This window comes from Nomia melanderi, unplaced genomic scaffold (assembly GCF_051020985.1).
Source record: "Nomia melanderi isolate GNS246 unplaced genomic scaffold, iyNomMela1 scaffold0385, whole genome shotgun sequence".
In the NCBI taxonomy this organism is placed as follows: Eukaryota; Metazoa; Arthropoda; class Insecta; order Hymenoptera; family Halictidae; genus Nomia; species Nomia melanderi.
This window is the reverse complement of record NW_027475500.1, coordinates 35,001-44,123: the sequence shown is the minus strand read 5'-3', so window position 1 is coordinate 44,123 and position 9,123 is coordinate 35,001. Positions and strand designations below refer to the sequence as shown.

At 49.4% G+C, this 9,123-nt stretch overlaps 1 non-coding gene across 1 annotated transcript; it reads right to left on the bottom strand.

The window, feature by feature from the left end:
* Positions 1-2,093: 2,093 nt before the first annotated feature.
* On the bottom strand, positions 2,094-2,248 carry LOC143176130 (5.8S ribosomal RNA). Its single transcript, XR_013000723.1, has one exon. It is a non-coding gene; the product is annotated as a 5.8S ribosomal RNA (ribosomal RNA).
* Between the last annotated feature and the right edge of the window lie 6,875 nt (positions 2,249-9,123).

Below are 9,123 nucleotides of genomic sequence, written 5' to 3'. Positions count from 1 at the left end.
ATCGACAGTGAAGAGAAGTGCAGAAGAGGAAAAGAAGACACGACAAACACACACCATGGGGCGACCGACGCGTTCGTTTCAACGCTTTCGCACAAAGTCGGCGGCGGTTATATATTTATATCATTATATTCCGGCGGACGGGACGCGACGTTCGAAAGCCTCGCCAAAGAGGAGCTCCTGCCTCTTCCTCTCTCTTTTCTACGAGAAAAGATAAACGTATTTTACGGGGATACGGAAACGTTACCACGTGGTGTCACACACGATCGTCCGTCTCTTCTCTATAGCAGAAACCGATAAAAATACACCTCCCGAAAGAGAGTATATGGTGATTCTTTTTATATATATATATATATTTCGAAATACAACTGAACGTGGCGGAAGCGCACGGTGGTGGTCCAGCGAGGACACGCGACGACGGGGAATAAGAACTATTCGACCCGTTACGAATACGCATGCTCGTCCCGCACGATTTTAACACACACCGTGTTTTTCTCCAGTCGTCAAAGCGTTCGTGCGTCGAATTCGAAAAATAAAAAAAAAAGAAAAACACCTTTTCTCTCTCTCGGGGTAAAAGAGTCGATGTGTATTGTGTATAAAGGTTCTGCGAGAAGTCTCGTTTTGACGTGTGTTCCGCCGATAACGACGATCCTCCGAAACGGGGATACAGAAACGTTACACCTCACAACACGATCTCCGTCTCTTCTCTATAGCAGAAACCGATAAAAATACACCTCCCGAAAGAGAGTATATGGTGATTCTTTTTATATATATATATTTCGAAATTCAACTGAACGTGGCGGAAGCGCACGGTGGTGGTCCAGCGAGGACACGCGACGACGGGGAATAAGAACTATTCGACCCGTTACGAATACGCATGCTCGTCCCGCACGATTTTAACACACACCGTGTTTTTCTCCAGTCGTCAAAGCGTTCGTGCGTCGAATTCGAAAAATAAAAAAAAAAGAAAAACACCTTTTCTCTCTCTCGGGGTAAAAGAGTCGATGTGTATTGTGTATAAAGGTTCTGCGAGAAGTCTCGTTTTGACGTGTGTTCCGCCGATAACGACGATCCTCCGAAACGGGGATACAGAAACGTTACACCTCACAACACGATCTCCGTCTCTTCTCTATAGCAGAAACCGATAAAAATACACCTCCCGAAAGAGAGTATATGGTGATTCTTTTTATATATATATATTTCGAAATTCAACTGAACGTGGCGGAAGCGCACGGTGGTGGTCCAGCGAGGACACGCGACGACGGGGAATAAGAACTATTCGACCCGTTACGAATACGCATGCTCGTCCCGCACGATTTTAACACACACCGTGTTTTTCTCCAGTCGTCAAAGCGTTCGTGCGTCGAATTCGAAAAATAAAAAAAAGAAATACACCTTTTCTCTCTCTCTCGGGGTAAAAAGAGTCGATGTGTATTGTGTATAAAGGTTCTGCTGCGAGAAGTCTCGTTTTGCCGTGTGTTTCGGTAACGACGATCCTCCGAAACGTACATCTCATTCGTAAGAGAGGAAGAAAACAATCTCCCTGGGGCCAGTCGGTAATATACCGACATACGACGTGTCGTGCACATCCGTCTCACGCACGGTATACAAAATATGAATAAAACGTGTGTAGTCTCTCTCTCTCTCGACTTCTTAATATTTTCTTTCACCTCTGACGCATCATTTCAGGTGACGTCGGGAGCGCGGGAAAAAAAATTTTTCTAAACACACGAAACCGTTCATCTCACGAACAGCCGAAAAAGTTGTCGCTCAGATCCATATCGCAGTGGAGCGGTATCCGCGGGCGGTCGTAATTGAACGACGCACGACGCCGCGAACACTCACGCGAGTCCATACAAACGATTCCGATCGTTTTGCAACAACTAGAACGTACACTGTCCGTGAAATTCACAGAATTTTCGCGTGTCCGCGACAAACGCCGACGAGACACCCATCGTTCGCTCGTACGTAGCATCCTTCTCTTAACCCGACTCAGAAACGTTCTTTGCGCCCTTCGGTAAAAAAACGTTCGATCCGAAGAGGTGAACGACTGCGGGGATTTGACAGAGCTACGCAAGCAGTGTATGGTACGTAAACGACCCTCAGCCAGGCGTGGTCCAGGAATTGTATCCGTGGACCGCAATGTGCGTTCGAAATGTCGATGTTCATGTGTCCTGCAGTTCACACGTTGACGCGCAATTAGCTGCGTTCTTCATCGACCCACGAGCCAAGTGATCCACCGTTCAGGGTAATCGTATAAATTTTATATTTCACATATATAATTTTATTCTCATTTGTTCGACCTAATATCTCTCTTCTTCAAAGAGAAGATAAAAGTTGATACCTGAATCTCCGACCAGCGCGCGAAGGAGATTCAGGCGTCGCCTTGGAGACGACACCGAAGCCTTTCGAGACGAAAAACGTTCAAGTAATATGTATATATTTCTCGACGTTCCGGGCGTATAGTGCATTCAAAAACCCGCGAAAGACGCAGAAGACTCGCACGCGTGGAAACGACGGGGATATATTTTGTATCCTACCCGATACTGAATCCATCGCGTGCAGTCGACCCTCGCGTTCTTCCGATCAGACGCATCTATTGTTGCGCGCATGTTTTCGCGTCGCATCGCGCGAAACGTTGCACGAATCGTACCGATCGATCGATTGAAAGCAAATAATGAAAAAAGACTTCACAGCTGGCTCTTTGCCGGTCATTCGTCCCATGTTATCTCTTGCCGCGAAATTGGCGCGCAAGAGTTGGGTGTCAGACGCGCGGCTTTAAAACGAGCTTCACGGCCGGTCCCTTCGTTACCGCTTTCGTTCTTTCTCTCGGAACGACCATGAACGAACACGACGAGCGACGCTACGGCATACACACGTCCACGGATTCGATTAAAAAAACAGACTTCACAGCTGGCTCTTTGCCGGTCATTCGTCCCATATTATCTCTTGCCGCGAAATTGGCGCGCAAGAGTTGGGTGTCAGACGCACGGCTTTAAAACGAGCTTCACGGCCGGTCCTCTCAATTCCGTGTACGGTACACGCAAGATGCGGGTTCCACTTCCAGACTACCCGGTCCCTTCTCTCTACGAGAATCGATAGTAGAAGAACGGCTCGAAAACGCGTCTCAGAGACTAGGGGAAAAGAAGCGGTATGCGAGCGAAACGAAAACGCATTATGGAAACGTCGCGAAACAATGTTCGACGGTTGCTCGGTTCCAATCGTGCGGCCGTTTCAATTTCTCGTGCGCTTCACCGTCCCTCCGTAACTCTGGCCGATCGCGTATACCGAAGAGCCGACACGCGCAAAAACCACAGGCATTGTATACTGTATATATATATGTTACAGTCACAGCCTTCGCGCGTTTTACTCTCCGACGCGGGGTTTCCACGACGAAAGAGAGACAGTTTCGTGGCGGGTGACTCGGCCGAATCGCTACGACGGGTATTTCTATTATAGAACGAATCATCGCCACCCTTTACCAGTGCCCGACGAAGGAATCACAAGGTCATCTGGAGTTTACAATGCCAGCGACGGTAATTCCAACGAAGACCCGATAAGTCAACTCATCGTTCTATTTCTCCCCGTACAGAAAAGCGAATCGACGCTAACGCACCTCGCGCAAGCACGAACGTTCTCTTCGCGTGGATCATCCCATCGTCGAAAGATGTAAAGACGCATTGGAGATCGTGGTCTCTGGCGGGCTCATTGCACGCCCCACTGCATATCTTTCCTCGAATCGAGAATGATTCGTCCACTAAGGCTGCGAAACTACGCGTCGAGGAAACTAGGGGAAAGAAGCGGGATGCGAGCGAAACGACAATACATTATGGAAACGTCGCGAAACAATGTTCGGCGGTTGCTCGTTTCCTCCTGCGGACGTTTCATTGCTCGGGCGCTTCACGTCCCTCCGTAACCTTCGCGCGATCGCGTGCCCCGGAGAGCCGGCAACCGGTGAACCACAGGCGTATAAACTATAGTCTTCTATAGCAAGCCTTCGGCGGTTACTCTCCGACGCGGGGATTCCACGACGAGAGAGAATTTCGTGGCGGGTGACATCGGTCGAAACGCTACGACGGGTATTTCTATTATAGAACGAATCATCGCCACCCTTTACCAGTGCCCGACGAAGGAATCACAAGGTCATCTGGAGTTTACAATGCCAGCGACGGTAATTCCAACGAAGACCCGATAAGTCAACTCATCGTTCTATTTCTCCCCGTACAGACAAGCGAATCAACGCTATCGCACCTCACGCATGCACGAACGTTCTCTTCGCGTGAATCGTCCCATCGTCGAAAGATATAGCCGCTTGGAGATCGTGGCCCATCAAGTTCTTCCGTAACTCCTGCGCGATCGCGTACCCCGGAGAGCAGGCAACCGGTGAACCACAGGCGTATAAACTATAGTCTTCTATAGCAAGCCTTCGCGTTTACTCTACGACGCGGGGATTCCACGACGAGAGAGATTTTCGTGGCGGGTGACACGGCCGAATCGCTACGACGGGTATTTCTATTATAGAACGAATCATCGCCACCCTTTACCAGTGCCCGACGAAGGAATCACAAGGTCATCTGGAGTTTACAATGCCAGCGACGGTAATTCCAACGAAGACCCGATAAGTCAACTCATCGTTCTATTTCTCCCCGTACAGAAAAGCGAATCGGCGCTATCGCACCTCACGCAAGCAGGAATGATCTCTTCGCGTGGATCGTCCCATCGTCGAAAGATGTAAGACGTACAGAAATCGTGGTCCATCACGATTATTCGTAACTCTCCGAGTCGCGTATCTGAGAGTAGGGCAAACGGAGAACCACAGGCATAAATAATACTATATATTTCTTATATATAGTTAGCCTTCGCGTTTTACTCTCCGACATGGGGATTCCACGACGAGAGAGAGTTTCGTGGCGGGTGACTCGGCCGAATCGCTACGACGGGTATTTCTATTATAGAACGAATCATCGCCACCCTTTACCAGTGCCCGACGAAGGAATCACAAGGTCATCTGGAGTTCACAATGCCAGCGACGGTAATTCCAACGAAGACCCGATAAGTCAACTCATCGTTCTATTTCTCCCCGTACAGAAAAGCGAATCGACGCTATCGCACCTCGCGCGAGCACGTAACTACTCTTCGCGTGGATCGTCCCATCGTCGAAAGATGTAAGACGCACGGAAATCGTGGCCCATCAACGTTTTTTTGTAACTCTGCCGATCGCGTATCACAGAGCCGAGACGCACATACCACAGGCGTATAATACCGTTTTCTTTCGTATGGTAAGCCTTCGCGTTTACTCTTCGGCGCGGGGTTTCCACGTCGAGAGAGACTTTCGTGGCGGGTGACATCGGTCGAAACGCTACGACGGGTATTACTATTATAGAACGAATCATCGCCACCCTTTACCAGTGCCCGACGAAGGAATCACAAGGTCATCTGGAGTTTACAATGCCAGCGACGGTAATTCCAACGAAGACCCGATAAGTCAACTCAACGTTCTATTTCTCCCCGTACAGAAAAGCGAATCGACGCTGTTGCACCTCACGCAAGCACGAACGTTCTCTTCGCGTGGATCGTCCCATCGTCGAAAGATGTAAGACGCACGGAAATCGTGGCACATCACGTGTTTTCGGAACTCTGTCGACCGCGTATCTCAGAGACGACGCGCGCGAACCACTGGCATATACTATTATATATCGCGTTTTACCCTCCGACGCGGGGATTCCACGACGAGAGAGAGTTTCGTGAGCGGGTTGACTCGGAAGAAACGCTACGACGGGTATTTCTATTATAGAACGCATCATCGCCACCCTTTACCAGTGCCCGACGAAGGAATCACAAGGTCATCTGGAGTTTACAATGCCAGCGACGGTAATTCCAACGAAGACCCGATAAGTCAACTCAACGTTCTATTGCTCCCCGTACAGAAAAGCGAATCGACGCAATCGCACCATACGCGTGCACGTAACAACTCTTCGCGTGGATCGTCCCATCGTCGAGAGACGTAAGTTTCCATACTATGAATTCGCGTTTTACTCTCCGACGCGGGGATTCCACGACGAGAGAGAGTTTCGTGAGCGGGTTGACTCGGAAGAAACGCTACGACGGGTATTTCTATTATAGAACGCATCATCGCCACCCTTTACCAGTGCCCGACGAAGGAATCACAAGGTCATCTGGAGTTTACAATGCCAGCGACGGTAATTCCAACGAAGACCCGATAAGTCAACTCAACGTTCTATTGCTCCCCGTACAGAAAAGCGAATCGACGCAATCGCACCATACGCGTGCACGTAACAACTCTTCGCGTGGATCGTCCCATCGTCGAGAGACGTAAGTTTCCATACTATGAATTCGCGTTTTACTCTCCGACGCGGGGATTCCACGACGAGAGAGAGTTTCGTGAGCGGGTTGACTCGGAAGAAACGCTACGACGGGTATTTCTATTATAGAACGCATCATCGCCACCCTTTACCAGTGCCCGACGAAGGAATCACAAGGTCATCTGGAGTTTACAATGCCAGCGACGGTAATTCCAACGAAGACCCGATAAGTCAACTCAACGTTCTATTACTCCCCGTACAGAAAAGCGAATCGACGCAATCGCACCATACGCGTGCACGTAACAACTCTTCGCGTGGATCGTCCCATCGTCGAGAGACGTAAGTTTCATAGTAAGCCTTCGGCGTTTTACTCTCCGACGCGGGGATTCCACGACGAGAGAGAGAGTTTCGTGAGCGGGTTGACTCGGAAGAAACGCTACGACGGGTATTTCTATTATAGAACGCATCATCGCCACCCTTTACCAGTGCCCGACGAAGGAATCACAAGGTCATCTGGAGTTTACAATGCCAGCGACGGTAATTCCAACGAAGACCCGATAAGTCAACTCAACGTTCTATTTCTCCCCGTACAGAAAAGCGAATCGACGCAATCGCACCATACGCGTGCACGTAAACAACTCTTCGCGTGGATCGTCCCATCGTCGAGAGACGTAAGTTTTCATAGTATTAATTCGCGTTTTACTCTCCGACGCGGGGATTCCACGACGAGAGAGAGTTTCGTGAGCGGGTTGACTCGGAAGAAACGCTACGACGGGTATTTCTATTATAGAACGCATCATCGCCACCCTTTACCAGTGCCCGACGAAGGAATCACAAGGTCATCTGGAGTTTACAATGCCAGCGACGGTAATTCCAACGAAGACCCGATAAGTCAACTCAACGTTCTATTTCTCCCCGTACAGAAAAGCGAATCGACGCAATCGCACCATACGCGTGCACGTAAACAACTCTTCGCGTGGATCGTCCCATCGTCGAGAGACGTAAGTTTTCATAGTATGAATTCGCGTTTTACTCTCCGACGCGGGGATTCCACGACGAGAGAGAGTTTCGTGAGCGGGTTGACTCGGAAGAAACGCTACGACGGGTATTTCTATTATAGAACGCATCATCGCCACCCTTTACCAGTGCCCGACGAAGGAATCACAAGGTCATCTGGAGTTTACAATGCCAGCGACGGTAATTCCAACGAAGACCCGATAAGTCAACTCAACGTTCTATTACTCCCCGTACAGAAAAGCGAATCGACGCAATCGCACCATACGCGTGCACGTAACAACTCTTCGCGTGGATCGTCCCATCGTCGAGAGACGTAAGTTTCCATACTATGAATTCGCGTTTTACTCTCCGACGCGGGGATTCCACGACGAGAGAGTGTTTCGTGAGCGGGTTGACTCGGAAGAAACGCTACGACGGGTATTTCTATTATAGAACGCATCATCGCCACCCTTTACCAGTGCCCGACGAAGGAATCACAAGGTCATCTGGAGTTTACAATGCCAGCGACGGTAATTCCAACGAAGACCCGATAAGTCAACTCAACGTTCTATTGCTCCCCGTACAGAAAAGCGAATCGACGCAATCGCACCATACGCGTGCACGTAACAACTCTTCGCGTGGATCGTCCCATCGTCGAGAGACGTAAGTTTCATAAGTAAGCCTTCGGCGTTTTACTCTCCGACGCGGGGATTCCACGACGAGAGAGTGTTTCGTGGCGGGTGACTAGGCCGAAACGCTACGACGGGTATTTCTATTATAGAACGAATCATCGCCACCCTTTACCAGTGCCCGACGAAGGAATCACAAGGTCATCTGGAGTTTACAATGCCAGCGACGGTAATTCCAACGAAGACCCGATAAGTCAGCTCATCGTTCTATTTCTCCCCGTACAGAAAAGCGAATCGACGCTATCGCACCTCGCGCGAGCACGTAACAACTCTTCGCGTGGATCGTCCCATCGTCGAGAGACGTAAGACGCACGGAAATCGTGGTTCATCGCGTCTTTTCCTACTCTCTTGAATCGCAATTTCGTATAGAGCCTACACACGCGAACCACCGGCATATACTATTTCTTCTCTCATAGTAAGCCTTCGCGCGTTTTACTCTCCGACGCGGGGATTCCACGACGAGAGAGTGTTTCGTGGCGGGTGTCTCGGCCGAATCGCTACGACGGGTATTTCTATTATAGAACGAATCATCGCCACCCTTTACCAGTGCCCGACGAAGGAATCACAAGGTCATCTGGAGTTTACAATGCCAGCGACGGTAATTCCAACGAAGACCCGATAAGTCAACTCATCGTTCTATTTCTCCCCGTACAGAAAAGCGAATCGACGCTATCGCACCTCGCGCGAGCACGAAACAACTCTTCGCGTGGATCGTCCCATCGTCGAAAGATGTAAGACGCACGGAAATCGTGGTTCGGCGGGCTCTATGCGCCTTGTTCAAAGTAAAAAAAAAAAATTTCGACGGACGGGAGAAGTGTATTTCTCCGCGCGTAAGCCGTTCGAAATTTCCGACGGACGGGAGATGAACTCTCCGCGCGTAAGCCGTCTAGTCATACAGCAAAGCAGGTATCGAGATACCTCTCTGTGCATGATCGTTCAAGTATTTTTCACGAGGAAGCGTTGTTGCACGTTTATCGCTCCTTCCTCCTCTGTATATATAATATTATTTCTCTTGTGTATCGAGTGTGTGCAGAAATTGAACTCGTACACTTATATATATATATGTATGTATCTTTCGCTCCTTTTTATATTATCTTTCGCTCCACTCTTTATATTTC